Below are 22,480 nucleotides of genomic sequence, written 5' to 3'. Positions count from 1 at the left end.
AGTATAATTTGCTTTGCATTTTTAAGAGTTTTGTATAAAGGAAACCAGTCCTGTATGTACCCATTTTTGCCTAGCTTCTTTTAATTACGTTAAATACATAGTATATGATTATCCTGAGATTCAGTCATGTCACATGTATGAAGATTTCATTCCTTTCATTGCTAAGTAGTATGCCCTGGTATGGACAGAGCCCAATTTGTTTCTCCACTCACCTTTTGAAATTTATTTGGTTGGTTCCAGTGTTGTACGTCAACTATATCTCAGTAAACTTGGAAGAAACAAAATATTGGTTGTTTTCTTACTATTGTGTTGAGTTCTTCATATAGCCCAGATGTAAGTCCTTTATCAGATATATGGTTTGTAAATTTTTCTCTCAATCAGTGTCTGCTCTGTTCTGCCCTTCTCTGTGTAGATCTGGGTCTTAATCTTATAAAGACACCGGTCATTTTGGATTAAGGGTCACCCTAATGACTTCATTTAACCTTAACTACCTCTTTAAAGACCCTGTCTCCAAATACTATAACATTCTGAGGTACGGGGAGTTAGAACTTCAATATATGAATTTTAGAGGGACGGAATTTATCCCATAACAGCCACCTAACTGAAAGGTGAACCACTTATTCAGAAGGGCTCTATTTAGAATCCATTCAACACTGATAACTCAATGGAAGATTCTAGAAGTGAATTTCAAATAATGATGCCGTCTTGCTCATGAAACATGGATTCTCTCTAGCCATTCAAACTACATGACATTGGCCATATCCACCTCACCAAAGGGTAAGCCTTCCCAGAAAACAGAACAAGACAAAACAAAAACAAACTCTTTGTGCATTGTGAGTCATTCTCCCCTTTTGTTAGCTGCTGAGCTCTGAGAGAAGTTAAGCAACACCTTACCGGCTGTAAAATGGAGATGATAACAGTATTTGCCTTATAAGGTCATTGTGAGGATTCAAAGAGATAATCCACATGAAACCCTTAGAACAGTGCCTAGCACTTAGTGAGGGCTTAAAATGTTAGCTATTGTTATTTATTCATCAAATACATGATGAATTCTGGCTTCAGACTAAGCGCTGTGTGAGATGATGTAGTGGAGTCAAAGATAAACCAGTCATGAACAGAGGATCAAGTAAATGATTAACCTATTAATAGTATTAATAACTACCAGTTACTGAGCACTCCTGTGGGTCAGCTTCTATGCCAGGGGCCTTATATTGATTATTTCATTTATGCTTCAAAAATATATTGCAGAATAGGTCTTACTTGTCCCATTTTCCAGGTGAGGAAACTGAAACTCCTTGGGGTAACTAAAGTACCATAAACCATTTAGTCATAGATGTGAGCTTTATACCAGGCTTGGCTGATGTCTACGTTCTGCTCCCTTCTCTGTGAGTTTGTGGTCATAAAAGAGACACTGCCTCTGTACCAAGAAGTACACCCCAGGAAAAAGTGTGGTGTGCCTTAAGAGAGAGACTGATTAATCGCTATAGAGATTCAAATAGGAAGAGACACTTCCCTTTGGGGTTTTAGGGACAGCCCGTAGGAGAGAGATAATTTGGGCTGAATTTGCACATGTGGAATCAGCAGGGCTGGGGGATGGGAACATTCCTGGACATAAGACCAAACCGCAGGACAGGAAATTGTGGTTTTTAAATGAGGAACGAAAATGAGTTTGGTTTGACTAGAATTATGTAGGAAGCCTTCATCAGCTCCAACTTGAACCACTGCGCCTTTGTTCTCCCTCTGACTTGCTCTCTGTCTCATCCTTCTTTGGACTTGGTCCCTCATATCTTGTCCTCATTCCTGGGAGATGGATGGTCTTTCTAAATCTGATTACTTTGTTCCCCTGCATGAAATTCTCCAATGTCTCCCCATCACCCACATGATAAATATCTCAACTTTAGAGGGACTGTGACGTCTCCTATCTACTGCCTAGTCACACCCCCTTATATTTTCCCTTTTGCATCCTATGGCCTGCAGTATTGAACCCCCAACTTGTAGCTGGGAGAACCCACCCACAGCCCTGGTCTTCACACACGCTGTTTTTCTTTTGCCTTTCTTGTCCATCTGGAAAATTCTACTTTTATTCTTTGGTTTCTGCTCTTAAATTGCCTTCCTTGAAGCCTTCTTAGATTATCCTCCATCCCCTCCTCCAGGCAGACATGGTCCATCTTTTTAAGCACCTAGTGCATTGGGTGTGTGATCATTAAATGATTATTACTATGATGATGATGATTATGTTATTTAGTTTCCTTTTTTACCTTTTTAAAGGCAAAAGCTGTGTCTTATTTTCACTTCTGCGTTCTCAAGCCTCATTAAGTAGCCAGAGTATAATGAATACTCCTGGAATAAATGAATGAATGACTGTATGAGCGAATCCCGGGACTCTATCAGCAAGGAAGGTTGAGGCTGGATCTTTGGGAATCTAGATGGCAGCTTTAAGTAATTCAGTTCTTTTATTTGTTTTGTTTTGTTCTGCACTGGGGAGCCAGGGACAGTTTTTGAACAAGGGTGATTAATCATGGGTTAGTATGTAAAGCTTACAGGAAAGACCAGAGTCAGGGAGACCAGGAGGCTATTATGAAAATGTGGGAGAAAGGTAATGAAGACCTGAACTGGGGTTATACTAGAAAATATGTCACTTTACCTCTTTGACCAAGGAAAATATTAGTGGGAAACGAACTGCACTTTTCATTTAGCAAAATTCCCCCCAAGATCCCGGAGCTTAAATAAATTCCTATATGCTCCATTTCTCATGTCCTTCTGTAAAATGGGATTGCAACTGATGTGTGCTAATTCCTGATATCAGAAGTTTTCACTGAGTTGTGATCCTGCAGGGCAGGGACTATATATGGAGAACCTTGAACCCCTGGCACCTTGAACAGAACTTGGCTCAAGACACATTTGCTGAAAAAAAAAAAAAAAAAAAAAGCCTTTCAGTGTTGTCACGTTCAAGTTAGTGGCTCTGCTGTGATTACTCCTTTGTTCTTCAGTCCTCTCTGGTCCTCTCCATTCAGACAAGCAAACCCTCTCTTTCTGCTGTGTGTACTTTGATAGTGCCAGATCGCCTGCCTCTGTCAGCCTCTTTGTCTCCCCAAATCACATTTAGACTCTTTAAACCAAAAAAGCCCATTGGCTTTTCCCAGCTGAGTTCGACTCCCTATCTTCTCCCACCTGCTTCTGACCACCCCCCTGAAAACCCCTTTGATTCCATGGCCTAAACTTAAATTAGGTGCTCAAGACCTGCTTTCTGGCAGGTGATGGGTCCTTGGAGGAAGTTAAGTTTTGGCTTTTTTCATGAATCTCGCCCCAGGTCCCTGGTTCCCATATCTAGCTGAGTGTCACGATCAGGAAAGCTAGTTAAACATCTACATTCCTGATGCCATTCCAGCCTCACTGACTCAGAATTTGAGATGGCTGCGGGCTGAGGCCAACGGGAGGCCCACGAGTCTGAATTCGAAGGATTCTGACCTTCAGACAGGTCGTTGCCACACTTGGTGTAAATCTCTTCCAAGGAAAGCCAAAGGGCAAGGGAAACGGATAGGGCAGACTAGGGGAGGCAAAGGACCCACAGCCTAGTCTGGGTCTGACTGTGCTCTTGAGGGTAATCTGTGCATTTTAAATTTTATATGGAAAGTGTACATTTTCTTTAATGATTTTCAAAGTGAACATGTGGATGCATCTGGTGGTGCTGGGACTCGCTGCGACATTTCTGTTACAAGCAGGAATTTCCATGAAAACTAACAGACCTGAATTCTTTTATCTTACAATCCTAGAATTGTTAGGAATCTTAAAGGTCATTTAGTGGGGCATGCACATTTTTAAGATTACCTTAGCTATCCAAAGGACAGGCCATGACATCAAGATTAGCAGTGAACTTAATTCTGCTGAGCAACCCGGGCTAGGTGTTCCCGGAGGCTTCCTGTCCCCAGCATCACTAGCAGAGACATCAGGGGGTCCCGAGAGTAAAGGCTGAAGCAGAGAGACCTGGGGGGGAGCATACAGGAAAATCAGGAGATAGGACTGTATATGAGCGGAGAGGGTAGGGCAGTCCGGGTAGGAGCAATGTTTCAATGCCCTCCAACAGAAAGGAATTTATTTACTCACTCACCAAATATTTATTGATTATCTCCTTGGAGCCTGATCTGATACTAACCACAGTTCCTGCCCTCAAAGGGCTCTCAGTCTAGTGGGAGAGCCAGATACATATTACAATGGAGGTTGATAAGTCCGACAATGGAGGCAGATACTAGGAGTAAAGTAAGAATATGCTGAAATCCTGCAGCCCACATTCCTCTGCCCCACTCTTTTTTAAACCACCAACTTTCTTTTGTGTTTCTTTAAAAACATAAATATTTTCCTCTGTGGATGATGTGACATATGAATATGCTTTGCTTCATCTCCCTCCTCCTTCCTAACCCTGTAATTACAAAGCTTTCGTTCGGTGTTAGGGACCAAGGGTAATTTATGGCTGTTGATATCAAACGGCAACTCTGTGAACGTAGATTTCAAGATGTTTCAGGGATGGAGTGGATAGAAGCAAAAAATTAAGAAACAGATTGAAGGTGCCCCAGATTGATATGAAGACAGAGAGATGTAGAGAAGGGAAGAGGAATTAATTGGAGCCTGAGAAGGAAAAAGTATTTCAAACATAGAAAGAGCTGCAATTAGAAACATTTCACACAACATAGTTTAGACATGTATAGTAGAAGATAACCATTCAAAGAGTGTTAGTTTACTGATGAGCAAGGGGGAAAATGTATCCTGACCTTTTAATAAAGAACCACATGGATCAGAGGTGCTGCAGGAAATTTCAAGGATCCCAGGGAAGATACCATACTATTATAATCTATTGTTACAATTTGTTAACTTAATTGAAAACTAATAATCAAATCGGTGTAGTCAGTAGGAAAGTTACTCTGAATGATGTCTGATGCTTAAAATTACCTTATTACTATAATTTAATTAGTTAATGGCAACTTCCAATACAATTGAAATAACAGACAAATAGCTTCAGAGAAAATTTAAAAGATGGCCCTAGATTATATAATGTTCTTATTGCAATGGAATCTTAAGTTGTTTTATATAGCTTTTCATTTTTAATAGCTAGGTTGATCTGTGCTACACAGCTTTAGTTATTAATAGATATTTTATAATTCAGGCCTCTCTACTCAAGTCAGTGTTTCCCTTTCATTTTTTTCTGCTCCTGATGCAAGACAGTCCCACAACAGGCGTTCAGAAAACATTGTTGACTGATCAAAACCTTGAGTAGATGTGCACAGACTCAGAGTTCATAATTTTGTTCTGTCATGAAATAGAATAAACAAAATATGGATTCCATAATCCATTGTCCTTTAAACCCAATTATTTTTTTTTCTAAGTATCAGGAAATTATTTGTACTTTCTGGATAGACTTCCTCCAATAAAAGTGAGATCTAAATTCAGCCTGCTTATTCAGAGTACAGGCCCAGCACTTAGATGGTTGGAGAGTCTGTCTAGAATTCAGAATTTACGCCAGGTGGACTTGCAGCCCCTGGAGCTGACTGATGGAGTCAATTCTTCTACCCCGTTCTGTGCTGCAGGCATCGGTCACCCGGACTCTGCGGTGTAGCCCGGTTGCCATGGGCAGACGTGTGAGCTGGGACTCTTTTGCATGCAAAGGAGAGCACCTGTGACTATACATATTGAAAATTCAGTTGCAGGTGTATTTGCAAATTGGATTTGGAGGGGGAAGTTTAAGCAAATCCTTTGGAAAGCAGATCCCTCCAAGGTGTGAGTAATGAAGAAATAAGAAGAAAAGTGACAATCAAAAACCTATTAAAATCTAGTTTCCAGAGAAGAATCTGACTGTCTCATGACATTTATGCTTTCATAGCTAGACATTTAACAGTCATTTTGTGCCAGTTGCTTCCTTTATAAATGCCACCTGACAAATTGTTCAGTTCTCTGTGTTTCTGAGACCCTAATCCCTACCACCCTTAGGTGTTTGAAATGAGTCAGTGGCCCTAAGGGAGGAGACTCCTCTGTCCTGGGTTCCTTTATAGGAACCAATAAGGATGCCTCAAGCACCAATCTATGAGATCAATCATTTGTCCAATCCACTCATTCCATCCTTTTTTTTTTTTTTATTCAGTCCTCCAAATCTAGGGTAAATTATTATGGCAAAAAAAAAAAAAAAAAAGCACTAAACCAATCAGCTGTTTAAAAACCTTAAATCTGGGGATAGCAGTGAAGTTCTGTGTCTAAACTAAAGGAAGAAATGAAACTTTTTGTTTGCATTCTTGTTTGCTTCTCGAATTTTTTGCTTTTGTTAAAAAGCCACTGCACCCACCCCTTCCAAAAGTTTTAATCTAATTGTTCAATTTTACACCAAACTCTGTTTGCTACTGCGGCCATCCATTTCAAAACGGTTGACCAGGTAGGAGTGGAGATGAGGAGTCAGAAGTAGTAGAAACTTCTTGGATCTGACATTTTGGTATTATAAGGATGTGGTAAGAGCAGTGGATGGGGAGTTTCACTGGGACCTTTTTACTCTAATTGACACTGGTTATTATTGACACCGCAGGGGCGGTGGCATAAAGGGCTGGCCCAGAATCCAAATCTTTCTCTTTGCCTCCATGAAAAAGAATAAAATTCTAATTGGCAAAAGAAGATGGCATGATCAACTTTTACTACATCAACTGCTGTAGAAGATAAGCTTAGATTGGTGGAGTACGAACATATTTAAAAAGTAGGGATGGAGATTTTATTTGATCTCTATGAGAGTCTATGCCCTGTGGCTCTGGAGCCTGTTAAACATAAATTCCACATAGAGAAATGTTTTCTGAAAGCAGAACTTGATGTTTGCAAAACTTACAGGCTCATGGATTTCTGATTGGGAGAGTGCACACAGACCCCTCCAAAGTAAATACATACATTCTAAATTTACCTGAGCGCTTTAAGCAGCTCTTAACATCATATGACAAGGAGAACATTTGTTAATCAGAAAAATTACAACCTATTCATACTTATTGTTTGATTATTTCTTTGCTGACCTCTGAGGTTCCATTGTTGATTGAATTAGGTATAGTAACTCATATTTATTTTAGCAACTAGCTATTATGAATGCAAACTCTTCTTATCACCAGATGATTGATAGGCACATTAAGAAGTTGTTCAACAGGTTGCTTGGAAGAAATGCTTCAATCCTGATAGGTTTTTTTTTTTTTTTTTTTTTTTTTAATCAACAGAGAGTGGGAATTAGCCCAGATAAGCCCGTGGTAACAGCAATTTTATTTTCCAAGTGGCATGTTGTCATTTCTTTAAATTTGATTCTTTTAAGCAGTAGATGCTGTCAGCTTCCTTTTATAGATTTAAAGGTATAACATGTTGGTAGGTTGAAAACATTCTGAAATAAATTGTTTTTCTAGTGTTGGCTGGTGAATCTGTGCTATGAGGAAAATTATCACGCTGCTGAAGGTGAAATAGGGTCTGCTGGGGCAAATCATTCGAGTTTTCTTCTCTTTCTTTCTTTCTTTCTTTCAAGATTATTCTTTCTGTTGTGTTTAGTCATTGCAAAAGACCTTCATTTTGTAGGGACTTTCAGACACTTAGAATAAGTTAGGATCACAAATGCCTAACATATTTTTGCTGTTGGTAAAAGTACTGTTTTGATTCTTTTTTAAAATGGAAACATAAACACAATAGAGGTAAACTTCCATCGACATGTGATAGGTGAATAATGAGGTTAAAGTTCATGGGTACTCATTGTTTTCTGGGGGGGGGGGCAGGGTAGGTAATGAAGTTTGCTTATTTATTTTTAATGGAGCTAGTCAGGACTGAACCCAGGACTTGTGCATGCCAAGTATGTAGCTCTACCACTGAGCTATACCCTCTCCACCCTGGTGGGTGTCTCTGGTATACAGCACAGCTTCTCAACTAGATTGGCTGTCACTTTATTTCCTTGTATCTCTTCCTGAGGACACAGACATTGTGGTGATAAACACCAGAGAGAAACCTAATTATGGCCATAATGGATCAGTCAAAATAAAAGACTGAAAAATTCTTCTTAAACAGAAACTGAATGAGGTTGCTAGAAAATTCTGTTGTGTAATGCCTCAATTACAAAAAGGTGACCTCAATTTCTAATGGTGGCTCTTGATAGAGAATGATTTGATTTTCTGTACCATTTCATACCAATTTCATGAAGGCAGAGACTAGGAAATACAATACTACATAAAATCACATGTAGGACAATTTTGAAATAAAAAAATTGCCCAAGGAATATGCAGGTGGATGACACGGAGTTTCTGAAATCAAAACTAGCCTGGTGTCATCTGGTCAGGATTCGCCGGCTCTTGGTTGGGGGTCTCGGGTGTGGACACTGAGCACTTTACCTATCGGCGTATTCATGGGTGATGGGGGGAGTGGCAAAATGGCAGAGTGTCTAATTATTAAACAAATTGCAGCTTCAAATCTCCCTCCCCCTCCTCCACTCGTTTCCTTGGAGACACTGTTCCTTGTCAAATTTTCTGAATTGCATTAATATTAAACCAAGACTTTGAATCAGGAAGAATGCGAGGTATCTGAAGAGTAGTATTTCTATCTTCCATGTGACATTTGCATCACATGGATAAACGTTTAAAACCTTCTTGAGAATGCTGAAAAAATAAGGAAATAGCTTTCAGAAATAAAGTATAGAACTTGTTGGACTAGTTTCTCTTTAAAACTTTGGTGGATTATACCTCTTTGTTTTAAACGATTAGAACAGCAATGATTAAATGTCAGATTCCTTATAAAGAGTCACTAGCTCCTTTGGGAAAGTTTTGATTAAAGCACTGTATTTATTAAACTGTCCTACCCACACATCTTTTCTTCGAGATGTTGTTTTTCCCACGTCTGCTGTTTTATTACATGACAGTGATTGAAAGGTTAGATGTCGTTCACTTTCCCAAGGTTTATTTTTATATCATACATCATACTTTTTTTTTTTAATACATCACAAGACGCAGTGTAGTCTGTTCAAACTGGGTGTCAGGAGACCTGGGTTCTATTTAGACTTGGCCACGTGACTTTGGGTAAGTCAGTGAATTCATACATGTCTCAGTCTCCCCTCCTGAGTAATGGGGTTAATAATATTTTGCTTCTACCTATTTCACAGGTTTTTTTTTTTTTAATTTGAGGATTCATTAGTTAATGTTTGCAAACCACTCTGAGCTCCTTTGATAAAATACAAAGCACCATTAATTTATGGCAATAATAATAGTGTCTTAGACCTGTAGGCTTTCTTTCATCCAAGGATCCCAGAGGACTTTACCACTGGGATTGAAACTTTACAGAGGGTTACTGTGCAGTGGCTGGCTCTCCTTGAAGAAACAGATGGTAACAAGTCGTCTGGGTTTTCACTAGAGAGTAATTAAGTCTCCCACCAACTCCTGCATCATTTGCATAAACTTCCCAAGACAGAAAAGCAGCTCCCCAAAGAGAACGGAGTCCAACTCCTCATTCCTCAGAGCTATTTATGAACAAGTCACAGGGGATTTGGAATTTGGAATATCAATGTTCTTAACTCCTACATCCATACGTTGAGAATTTGGGGGAGCGTGGGACTATTTGGTCAGCAGGTCAATTCGGTTCAACGAAAATATAAACGTAACAAGCATGGGTTACCTGAAAGTCTTTCAGGTTGTGTATGCCAAATATGTGCGATTCCTGGGGTCTCTCCTTGGCAGTCTGGTTAGGTTAGCTTCAGCTAATTGACAAAGATGGATTAAGTGCCTAATTTATGTGCAAGCCCGGGGTTATTAAGAAGAAAAGTGTACGATGTGGTCCCTGCCCTCAAGTTGTTTACAACCTCTTTGAGAAGATGAAACCAAGATACAGGAAACAATTAGTGGACCATGGAAGATAGCATATAATTAAAGGCTAAATTGTGTGGAACAGACCACAGGAAGCAGAGAGAAGGGAGCCATGAATATGGACCAGCATAGCTTAGGGGAGATTTACCAAAGGGATGAATTAAAGGAGGGTGTTTTCTCTAGGACCAATATCACATAAGCGATGTATGTAGTGTGTGTATGGACAGTGTGTGCCTAGGTTGGGAGATAGGGCGGATGGGTGAGAGTCTTCATTCTTCCCAGGGAACCCGGGGCTTTGGTGGCAAGCAGTGGGGAGGAAGATCTCAGGATATGGGGAACTTTCACAGACAAGCAGAAGAGTTTGGACTTAATTTAATTCACTTAAAAAAAAAGAAAGAAAAGAAGAAAGGAGAAAGAAAGAAAGAGAAAGAAAGAAAGAAAGGAGAAAGAAAGAAAGAGAAAGAAAGGAAGAAAGAAAGAAAGAAAAGAAAGAAAGAAAGAAAGAAAGAAAGAAAGAAAGAAAGAAAGAAAGAAAGAAAGAAAGAAAGAAAGAAAGAAAGAAAGAAAGAAAGAAAAAGACTTCAGAACCCAGGGACCTGATAAAAGCAGTATTTTGGAATGATTCTTTGGCAACAGCATACAGGAATCACTGGAGCAAGAGAGAGACTTAAATTTGGGAGGCTGGCTGGAATCGGATACAGTAATCCGGAGGGGTGGAACATTATCTAGAAAGAATTAATTAAAAATCAAGCTTTTAATGAGAGCTTAGCATGTGCTGGGAATGCGTCTCATTCTCACAATGACCCAAGGTGATACTAATATTAACTCATGTTAGCACCGATTTCCTGATACGGAAACCGTGGCTTGAGAGAGCTAAGTAACTTGCTCAGTCACAGACAGAATGTGTTGGAGCCAAGGTTTGAGCCCTGTATGAATCCTAAACGGCTATTTAGATTTAGGAGATTAAAATGGAAGAAGTAGGCATTTTGACGAAAGAATAACTATCCAGTCTAGATAGGAAGATGCTGGGTTAAACAAAGTTAAAACAGGTCATTCCTCCCCACCCCCTTTCATCTGGGAGCCTCTGTTGTGCTACGTACTGCACATTGTGAATCTGCAGGAGAATTTAGTCTAAGGGGTATGTCCCCATGCTGGCATAGTGCAGAAAACACTTGGGAAATGCTGGCTTGGAATCTTCTTTCGTAGCCACAACAAGCTCTGGGATCAGGAAGGCTAGGGAGAGGTCAAGATGGGAGTGGGGGCATTGCAATCACTCACAGAGAGAGCCACAAGTTAGGATCCGGGTTAAGAAAAGCAGGAAGAAGACAGGCAGACCCAGGAGGCTGCCATCAGGACGCCAAACTTGGTTTAGGGACTTTGGAATTCAAAGAGGGAAGATTTAGATCACAGGCAAATTAGTTCCAGGGAGAACCGAACACTGGGAGTTCAGTGCCTACTGTGTCTGATACTGAACCCTCCCTTGCCTCAGCTGGTCGCCTGGCCTAACCTGTCTCCACTTCACAGTCTCTGGGCAGCTGGTGCTCTGGGTATGGGGTTGAAGAGAGGTAAGCGGGTTTTCCTGATGGGGAAAAAAATGTTACAGACTTGGGCTGCAGGCAGGAGAGGATTTGGGTGACACTTTAGAAGCCCAGGATTATAAAATTTGACTTTGACTCCATGTAAGTTTCATATGACTCTGGCTGAGTTTCATACTCAGAATAATTCTAATGAGAAAAGATGGTTCTTGGCAAGAGGATTCTTGCTGATCATTTTTGAGGCACTGAAAGGGGAAAAGGTTAAAACAAAACTACCGCTGAGGCGGAAACCCCAAGAAACCTTAAACATTGGCCGGCTTTAAAATTCTACTACAAATGATCAGACCATTAGCCATTATTTCTAAAGCTTGCAATTCGACTTACAAATCTACTCACTGATTACATTTTGGATACATTTGGCAGCCAAAGTAGAGCAGGAAATCATTATTGGATAAAAAGGGCCACACAGGAGGAAGTTTTTATTGGCAAATACCAGCTTATATATTTACAGAATCCTATCGTCTTAGTGTGAGATGGAGTCTATCCCCGGCCTCAAACCATGTCCAACGAGATAATAAATCTCTTCTCCTTTTACGAGAAGAGATAAAGCCCCCCACCCCCACAGTCCCCACTGGCTTCCAATTCTCTGAAACAGATTCCAGTTTCCAATACTGCTCTCCTTGAATACGGCTACAATCAGCTTAAATCCTTTTTATTTTGGGGGCGGGGAGAGGGTTTATCTTTTCTGTGAACATGGAAAACAGTTATCATCTTTTCTTTCAAAATCTTTCATATTCTAGAAGGCTATGATTACATTTCCCTCAGTGTTCTCAGCTTTAGAGGGAATATGAGATGTGTGTACGTCTGACATCTGTTGACTCCTAGAGATGTGCACACACCGAGCAAGTCACTGACGTGATCGCATTTACTTCCGACAAAATTCTGTTGGCATTTTTATCCCCATTCGGAAGATAAAGAAATTGGCACTTGAGGTCCAGAGGTTAGTAATAGTTTTCAAACAGCTGGTAAATATAAGACCCAGGATTGACAAACCGCTTCTCTTCATGGGAACTCATGGATTGAATTTTCCAACCCTTTGACTCAACTCTCCTGCAACGACCTTCCTTTTTCCCTTTGATTCCTTTACTTTTCTTCAAGGCCTGGTTGTTTTCCAACTTCTGTCCTTTCCTCTATGCTGTCTTTCTTTTATTTTTATTTTTCTCCATGCTTTTTTTGACTGTTTGAGGCTTCAGTGTTCTTTCTCACCTATCATTTAAAGTATATTACACATATACAATATTTACACATTTCATAATATTCATACATCATTTAGTTTTTTTTCCCCCTCATTCTATCTGAAATAGCAGCTCCTTGCAAGCTGGAACCAGGCCTCACAATTCACTGACTTCTTAGCCAAAACACTGTTCTTTGAGTGGTTGGTAACTGTCTTATTATGGAATGGAAAAAAGAGATCAAATTGCTAAGATAGAGACTTTTGTGAGGCCAGACCACTGCTCCTTCTGTGCTCTGAAAGCATTTTACACAAAATGCTAGTCAAGTATAGCAAAGAAGAAGGTGGGTGCTGGGGTCAGAGGACCTGGAGTGAAATTCTAACTCTAAAATCTTCTGCCTGTTTGACTTTGAGGAAGTTACTATAACTTTCTTAGGACCCAGTTTTCCCTTGTAAAATGGGGATGATATGATGATACTAATCTTATAGGGTCCTTGTGAGGATTAGAGAATGCAATTAGCTAGGTGGTTTGCATAAAGCTGTTATAACTACAGCTTTTATAATTAGACTGTATCCTTGTAACTCTCGTGGAAATCGCCTCTTACTAGACAGTAAATTCCTTAGGGATAGAGGCTGCCTCTCATTTTTTATTATCTGCCCCACCAAGCTCAGCACTTGTCATATTAGTAGTAGATTCCACAATTTTAAAATGATTATATGAGAATGAATCCTAGTGAAGGGTCCAGGTTGGAAGACTCTATAAAAGACTGTTTAAAGCTCAGCACGGGTTCTGTCAACTGTACTTTCTACGGGACCCCTGCCTGGGGCCCTACCCACAAAAAAAGGTGCTCAAGGAAGGAGTCTTCACTTACCCAAATTTATCCCAGTGACTATAAATTTTTGTCTACTATTTCATGTAGCTCATTTTCAAACATGGATATTCCCCCCCCCCAATAATGTCCTGTCCTCGCTTATGGAACCTATTTTTTCTTTGGTTCTTTACACAATCGAAACAAACTCAAAGTTCCTTCCAGATGGTTCTATTGCTCCTAGGTCCTGAACTGTAAATTCTTTATTTGGATTTATTTGGATTCCTCTGCTATAAATTCTCACTTTATTGGGATCCCTTTCACGGCAGTTGGTCTCCCCTTGTCTTGTAATTTTTGACAGTGAACTTATCTTCAGTGGGAGCTGTTGGAAGGATCCAGCCATGCCCTAGACTATGGAAGTATCCAGCGAGATGGGTTCTCACTCTTCTCTTTTGTGACCTGAAAGGGGCAAACGGACCCAGCACAGATTCTATTACTAATAAGGCTTAGAGCGTAGGCCCCAGAGGGAGACCTGCAGATGACTTCTTCCATGCTTCCCTACCCAACTTTGACAACCAGCATGTCAACCTATACTTTCTAAGATGCACCTATACTTTCTAAGATGTTGACAAAGGCCTTGTAAAAGTCCATCTTCTTCTTATTCTTCTAGAACTATCACTCTGATGTGGGATCTAGATGATCGTGACAGGATTCTGGTTATTATTCAGAACAAAGTTTTCTTAAAGTATTTACTAAATTGATTGGGGGTGATTTTTTTCCCCCCTCAAGTACAGAAATGAAGCTCATGGGTGGATATATTTCTAGAGTCATTTTTTGGGGGAGGATGATTCCAGATGGTTCATTTTCTTCATACATGTTTATATTTTCCAAATTTTCTACGATGAATATTTTCAATAAATTTTTTTTTTTGTAAAACACTGCCCCTCAAATTCCAATTTTCTTAGATTTCTCAAATCATCAGTCCACTTTTCAGCTTCCTAAAGGCTTCCTAAACACAGTTACTAGGCTTTCTTTTTTTTTAAAATTTTATTTTATTGAGTTATAGTCAGTTTACAATGTTGTGTCATAAGCTTTCTTCTTCATGAGTCACAATACTTATCTTTCTTTCTTTTTTTTAAACATTTTTTGTTGATTTTAATCATTTTACAAAGTTGTGTCAAATTCCAGTGTAGAGCACAATTTTTCTGTTATACATGAACATATATATATTCTTTGTCACATTTTTTTCTCTGTGAGCTACCATAAGATCTTGTGTATATTTCCCTGTGCTATGCAGTATAATCTTGTTTATCTAGTCTACAATTTTGCAATCCCGTCTATCCCTTCCCACCCTCTGCCCCCTTGGCAACCACAAGTCTGTATTGAGTCTATTTCTGTTTTGCACAATACCTATCTTTCTAATTTCCCATTAAGATTTCAAAGAATTAGGAAACAGTATGTGTCAAATATTCCAAGAGAATCCAGTTTCACTCTCATACTTGTAAAGTCAATATTTAGTTCAGAAAGTGTGGTTATTGGACTTATGATTTTCAGCTTCTCCGCAGGTGCCTCGCCAGTCCCCTGCCAGTTTTCTCTGCATTTCTCTCCAGAGTCTTCTTATTTAATAGCTTGAAGAAGATTTTATAGTTTTTATTGCATAGAAGTAATAAATATGTTTAAATATTTAAATATATATGTTCATACGCAGAGTATATCATGCTGATTTTTTCAAGCACATAAGCATCTCCTCAGAATTCGTGGTGTTCCTAGAAGGTGATGGTAAGTAGTCCTTTGATAGCAATAGTGGATTCTTATATGTGACATGGATCCAAGGGATTAGAGTTATTGGCGTTTCAAGGATGAAGAAGACATTGATTTTCCCATCAAGGAGTTTATAATCTAGAAGAGATATATAAGCTCAAGGTGGTGACAAGGGTCCCATAGAACCAAGTAATATCTTGGCAGTAAGTATAAAGAACTATGGGAATGAAAATGTAAGAGTAATTAATTCTGCCAAGTGGAAGAGAAGGGCTAAAGAAGGTGGCCTGGCTGCTCTGAAATAAGGATTTCACTAGGAAGGTGAAACTGGAGGGCATTTGTGGCAGAAGGAATAGGTGGAACGAAGACAGATGTAACTACACAATACTTGGATGCAAGAAATAATGCATTTGTTTATTTTTTCTAACTAAAATGAAATCTGGTTCAGGGTCCCCCACCCCCATCCTTTGTCAAAATGTATAATGTGTTGTGTTTTTTTGGGGTGGGGACACAAATGGGTAATGTACACAGTATACAAAATTGGGGGATGGGCTTCTGGCCTTGGGACATCATGGTTGCCATTGAGATGTTCGTGGTTTGAGCTCCCTGAGCAGATATGAAGGGTCCTCACAATGACTGCTGCTCCCCAGTTCTTACTTCCAGAGTAGGGGTCTCCATGAGGGTGTACAGAAACTCTGGGAGCTGGGGCTGGGGTCACATGGCTCTGCATGCAGTTATTTTTTATTATTTACTTATTTATTTTTTATGGGGGCTAGGTAATTGAGTTTTTATTTATTCATTTATTAATGGAGGTACTGGGGATTGAATCCAGGACCTTGTTCATGCTAAGCATGCACTGTACCACTGAGCTATTACCCTCCCACCTCTAATTTAAAAATTTAATTTTATCAGAGTTATTAACACATATAATTTAAGGAATCAAATAGTTTTGTAAAGCTCATTATGAGAATCAGCCGTACCTGCCTGCCACTGCCCTCTGCCCTCCATTTTCCAGGTCTCTGGAAGCATCGTCCATCAAACTTTATCTGTTACTTTTGGTACTTGCATCCGTATCACTAAACAACTTGCTTGTCATGACACATCTTGATTTTTCAGTGTTGCCTGTTCATTTCCTGCTGTGGGAGATGAGAATTTAGCTCTCTTTTACCCACCATTCTCAATCACACACACCATCCCCTCCTTCACCCTGTATTGATATATCATACTTTTGTTTAAATTGCTCTTCAGCATTTATAAGATTTATAACTAATTTGGAAGATTATGACTTTAAGACCATGTGACTATTATTTACACATGAGCTATGGGGTGTCGTATGATTGTTTTTCCTTTTGTGTACCATTTTGAAACATTTCAATGAATTAAGTGTTCTTTTCTTTAACTTGCTTTTATTTCTGTTTTTGTTTCCTCCTTCACCATTGCTAAACTCTGCTCTGAATATATTCAAGTCCAGCAGGTGTTCTATCAGTTTCATCCTCTTGGACACACCTGTCTTCAAAGCCTTTGGACCTCCAGTCTGAACCATGTCCCTTATCGCTGGTGCACACCTGCCACCCTGAACTTCCTCTTCCCCAGCACTCTGGGACCTCCTTTGCCTCTCTTGGGCTGGTTCCCCTGTTTTGTGGCTCCTTTGTCTTCCTCTTTCTTGGTTTTCCCCCTTGTTATTGGGGGCCATCTTATCCTGCAGCTTCCTGAGTAAGGGTGCATAGGAGACAGACTTGAGAAGTATCTCTGGAAACCTTTAAATGCTCTCACACCTAATTCATACTTTGGCTAAGTGAATATTCTAGATTGGAAATAATTTCCCTCAGACCCTTGGAGGCATTGCTCAGTTATTTTCTAATTCTAATCTTAGAGGTTGACAAATCTGAAACTATTCTGGCTCTTGCCTCACTGTATATATATTTTCTCTGGAAACTTCTAGAATCATCTCTTTACACCAGTTTTCTGAAATTTCATAAGGACGTGTCTTGCCAGAGCTCTGGTTTTGTATATTGTGTTAGGCATTCAGTTGGTCTTTCCCATTTGGAAACTCACTTCTTTGAGGAATTTTATTGAATTACTGGTTGATTTCTTTCTCTCCATTTGTTTTTTCCTCTCTTTCTGGAATGCCTATCATGTGGATGTAGTACAATCGGTGTTGATATTCTACTTTCATCTTTTAAAAAAGTATTCTATTTTCCATCTCTTTGTCTTATGCCCTACTTCTTTGGGGGATCTTTCTTCAACTTTATTTTCTAACCCTTCTTGAGTTTTTTTCATTTTTGCTGTTATATTTTTGATTTCTGTAAACTCTCATTTTGTTCTCTGTTTATTTTTTAAAAAAAATTATTGTATTCTCATTTCATGGATAAAGTATATTTTCCTATTTCTCTGAGGATATCAATAATAGCTATTTTTAAATTTTGGTTAATTTTGTTCTGTATATACTCTCCGTTTTTTTCTGATAATTTGTTCTTTCTCACAGTAGAGATTTTCCTCACATCCTTGGTGATCAATATTTAACACTGGGCACTAAAAACCTGACTGGAAACGCTGTCATGTGCATGTGGGTGAGCTTCTTGATTGTGGGGTTCATCATAGACTGGTCTGCTTGGGTCTTTTTTGGGGGGGATTTATCCCTGGTGTCTGTATCTAGGTTTTTTCTCAGAGGTTTCCAAAGTGAAGAGTCCAGTCTCCAGTTAGAGCAGTGCCACTCCAACTTCAGTGTACATATGGGTCGCCGAGGAATCGTTGAAAGGCAGATTCTGATTCATAGGTCTGGGGTGGGGCTGAGATTCTGTGTCTCTCCCTGTTGCTGCTGTCCATGGATGCATCTGGAATAACAAGGGAAGAGGGACTGTGATCCTGGCTGCTAATTCTGGGAGTCATTTTGGAGAAAAGTCCTGGGAGATCTCAACATTCAGTGTGTGATGTTTGCCTCCCTTGCGCAGAGACTCGCTTAATCCCCTTGCCTGCAGCACGATGGTGCCTTTGTTCTCAAGTGTGCATGGTGCCCAGCCCACACACCCTGTGCTTCACCCTCTCCATTGGAGGAAGCTCTGCTGACCTGTTGGGGAAGAGGGGAAGGAGGGAGCAGTTGCTTGGTCGAAGGGAGAGAGGGGAGAGGCTTGGGGGTGTCTGCTTTTCTTGAAACAGACTTTTTACCAATTCTGTTTTGCCTTTATCTTTGCCCCTGCTTCCAGAGGTACCTAGTTCTGCCAGTTTTTGAGGATTAAAGGAAACACTCTCTGTAAAACAAATCAGGCTGCTGCTAGGCTCCATCAACTGCTGATTTTAGGACTCCTGACTTTTAATTAAATTAATTAATTAAAATTTTAATTAATCAATTTTTTTAGAAAAATTGTTTTTTTAATTTGATGGAAGTACTGGGGATTGAGCCCAGGACCTCATGCATGCTAGGCATGTGCTCTGCCACACTGAGCTATTTCTTCCCTCTCTGACTTTATTTTACCAGCATTTGTTCTTCTTCTTTCCAACCTCTACTTTGAAAGTTAAACTTTTTTTTCTCCTATTGTGTCTCCCATTCTCTCTACCCTTGGAAGTGGTGCTTTTAACAAGTCTATTTACTGTAGTTTTAGGGAGTTTCAGGAGAAAGAAGATAAATGTGTGTGTTTAGTCCACTGTCTTTAACTATAAACCCTCCCTAATTTGTTTTTTTCCTTTATGCTTCTGACTATGGTCCCCAGAGTCCTTGAAAATATCGTTCACAGAACATAATTTATGGGACTTTTGTTTCCCAACTGAAGTTGACTTGCCTACCTTTCCAAGTTTCAGTAACCCAGGCTCATAAATTTTGATGTGTAGTCTTGAAGTCTCTCTATGCAAATAAGACAAACATCACTATTTTATTGACTGATTTCCAATAATTCTTCTGGTCTGGGGCTCATAAGTACAATTCTTTTTTCTCCATGTCTGGAAGCAACGGATAAGGATGTAATTGAATTAATATGAAGCTCCTACTTGTTTTAGAACTGACTTGTTTATCACTGAAGAGAGAGCTGATTTATTACCATATGGAATGCCAACTTAGTTTCTGCTTGTTTCCCCACCTCCTCTCTTTCCAGATAAGTATACAGATAAAGGGGACATCACAAAGAGATGTTCTGTGATAAGCTAGACCTCTTCTGCTAAACTCCCTAACAGGGAGCTGAGCCTAGCTATTTAATAGAAATAATATTAATATTTAGTAATAAACAATAACAAATATTCTAAATATTTACTGTTATCTATAAATGTTTATATTTATTATTATAAATAAATATTATATTTATGATGTATAATTATATGTTATTGTATTTATGTTATATATTTATTATTATCTATAATATAAATAACAATATAGTTATCAATATCTACCATTTATAAATATTTACTAATAAATCTTATGTTTATTAGAAATAATATTAATAATAATATTTGGATGAAGAAAATGACTGGATAAAAAAAGTTGTGGTATATATGCCCAGTGGAATACTCCTCAGTCATAAAAAAGAATAAAATAATGCCATTTGCAGCAACATGGATGGACCTGGAGATAGTCATAATAAGCGAAGTAAGCCAGAAAGAGAGAGAAAAATACCATATGGTATCATTCATATGTGGAACCTAAAAAAAAAGAGACAACTGAATTTATTTACAAAACAGAAAGAGACTCACAGACATAGAAAACAAACTCGTGGTTACCAGTGGGGAAAGAGGGGGTGGTCAAGGGATAAATTGAGAGTTCAGGATTTGCAGATACTAAATACTATGTATAGAATAGATAAACAGCAAGGTTCTACTGTAGAGCACAGGGAACTATATTCAGTACCTTGTAATAGCCTATAATAAAAAAGAATATGAAAAAGAATATATATATATATATGTATAACTGAATCCCTATGCTGTACACCAGAAACTAACACAACATTGTAAATCGACTATACTTCCATTTAAAAAAATAAAAAATAAAATTATAAAAAAAAATAGTATTTGACATGTTGAGGGAATTAAAATATGGAATGCAAGCGATCACACTGTGATTCCAGGACTCTGTGAGAACTTGCACGTCTGAAGGGGAAACCCTGAGTGAGTGTGTTTTTCTTTTGCTGAACATGACAGTATGAGGAAGTGGAGAGCGGTGGCTCAGCACATACACACAGCCTGTGAAGTCACACTGACTTAAGTTCACTCCACTTAATAATGGAATTGACTTGCACAAGGTGCTTAACCTCTATAAGCTTCTGCTTCCTCACCTGTAGAGGAGGAAAATTAATACCTGCCCTACAGGTTATTGCCGAGATTAAACGTGACAATGCATGTAAAGCACTTAGGAAGGTGGTGGCCCTTAGGATGCACTGGCTGTTTGCGGTTGTTTTGGAGGTATTACCAATGTCTCTTTCCCCCTCCTCCAAAATGCAGAATCTAGCGTCGTCTGCACTTCCAAGAGTTCAAGTATTCTCCATCTGATTGTGTTAGGTCACAGAAGACCTCTGAGTACTCCCTGTAATGGTATGTTTGGCAGCCCTTGAGAAGTTATCTATGACGCAGACTTTAAAAATCACCCAAAAGATGAATTTTTTTTTCAGAATCCCCTGATCCTTAAAAAAAAAAAATCAAATAGTTAAAGAAAAAATTCAAGCTACTTTGGCTCTATGAAACCCATTAAAATAAAGACATAGAATTAGGGGGTTTTTGAATCAAAAATCTTAGCACGGAGTGCCAGACTAATTCTGAAGAGCATAGGGTGATATTGTAGCTCCTCAGATCACTTTTAGTATTCAAATCATTGTCAGATGTATTTATTTTTAATGAAATATTACATGATAAAACACTGAACAAGTGCCAGAATGGATATAAATATACAAGCTGACTTTTTCTCTTCTTCGAGATAGAACAATGATTGGTATAATTCCATTACTTTGTTTCTCCTTTTCAACCTTTTCAATCTCTATTTTCCTTGCCTTTCCTTTTTTTTCCCCCCTAAGGCTGAGGAGTCAGGATGGAAGGCTGTAAGGGCTAAATTAGACAAGACAGAAATACTCTGCTGGCCTCGTTTGCTATAACTTCCCTCTATGACTACACTGCGCAGCTGGGACCTAGAAATACCTGTCCTGTTACTACCCTGTCGTTTAAGATAGCCTCAGATGTTTTAGTGTGATTTAATCACACATTCTCTCTCTTTCTGTCTCAATACCTTAGCATACAGTCATTATCATAGCTTCTTCTTCTTTTTTTTTTTTGGTGGGGGTAGGTAATCAGGTTTACTTATTTATTTATTCTAAGAGGAAGTACTAGGGATTAAACCCAGGACCTCATGCATGCTAAGCATGCACGCTACCATTTGAGTTATACCCTCTCCCCATCATAGCTTCTTATCAATATGGGACACCAATGAATGCTTTTGAATTCTTAGTGTTTTGGGATACTCTTGGCAATGTGTCCAGCTGCCTGTGAATTGAATGCCCAGCTGCGTTCTTCTTACACATGTCCTTCAAGTAGCACTTCCTCAGTGGTCCAGCTTGACTCCACTTGGAAGTGATGTTTCCACTAGAAGCCTTTGGTTGTATGACTCTTTAGCTCCAACAGATCCAGTCATTTGGGCAGGGAAAGAAATGCAATGAAGATGAAGCAATTTTTTTTAATTTAAATTTTATTTTTTATTGATGTGATGATTTATAATGTTAGTTTCAGTGTACAGCAAAGCGATTCAGTTATACATATACATAAATACATTTTTTTTCAGATTCTTTTCTTTTTTATAATTTTTTTGTTTTTTTATATATAAACTTTTTTTTTATTGAGTTATAGTCATTTTACAATGTTGTGTCAAATTCCAGTGTAGAGCGCAATTTTTCAGTTATACATGAACATACATACATTCATTGTCACATTCTCTTTCGCTGTGAGCCACCACAAGATCCTGTATATATTTCCCTGTGCTACACTGTACAATCTTGTTTATCTATTCTACATTTTGAAATCCTAGTCCCTTCCCACCCCACATCCCTCTGGCAACCACAAGTTTGTATTCTATGTCTATGAGTCTGTTTCTGTTTTGTATTTTTGTTTTTTGTTTTTTTGTTTTTTGTTTTAGAGTCTGCATATAAGTGATCTCACATGGTATTTTTCTTTCTCTTTCTGGCTTACTTCACTTAGAATGACATTCTCCAGTAACATCCATGTTGCTGCAAATGGCGTTATGTTGTCAGTTTTTATGGCTGAATAGTATTCCATTGTATAAATATACCACTTCTTCTTTATCCAGTCATCTGTTGTTGGACATTTAGGCTGTTTCCATGTCTTGGCTGTTGT

This window comes from Camelus dromedarius, chromosome 13, assembly GCF_036321535.1.
Source record: "Camelus dromedarius isolate mCamDro1 chromosome 13, mCamDro1.pat, whole genome shotgun sequence".
NCBI lineage: Eukaryota > Metazoa > Chordata > Mammalia > Artiodactyla > Camelidae > Camelus > Camelus dromedarius.
Note: the sequence above shows the minus strand (reverse complement) of the source record.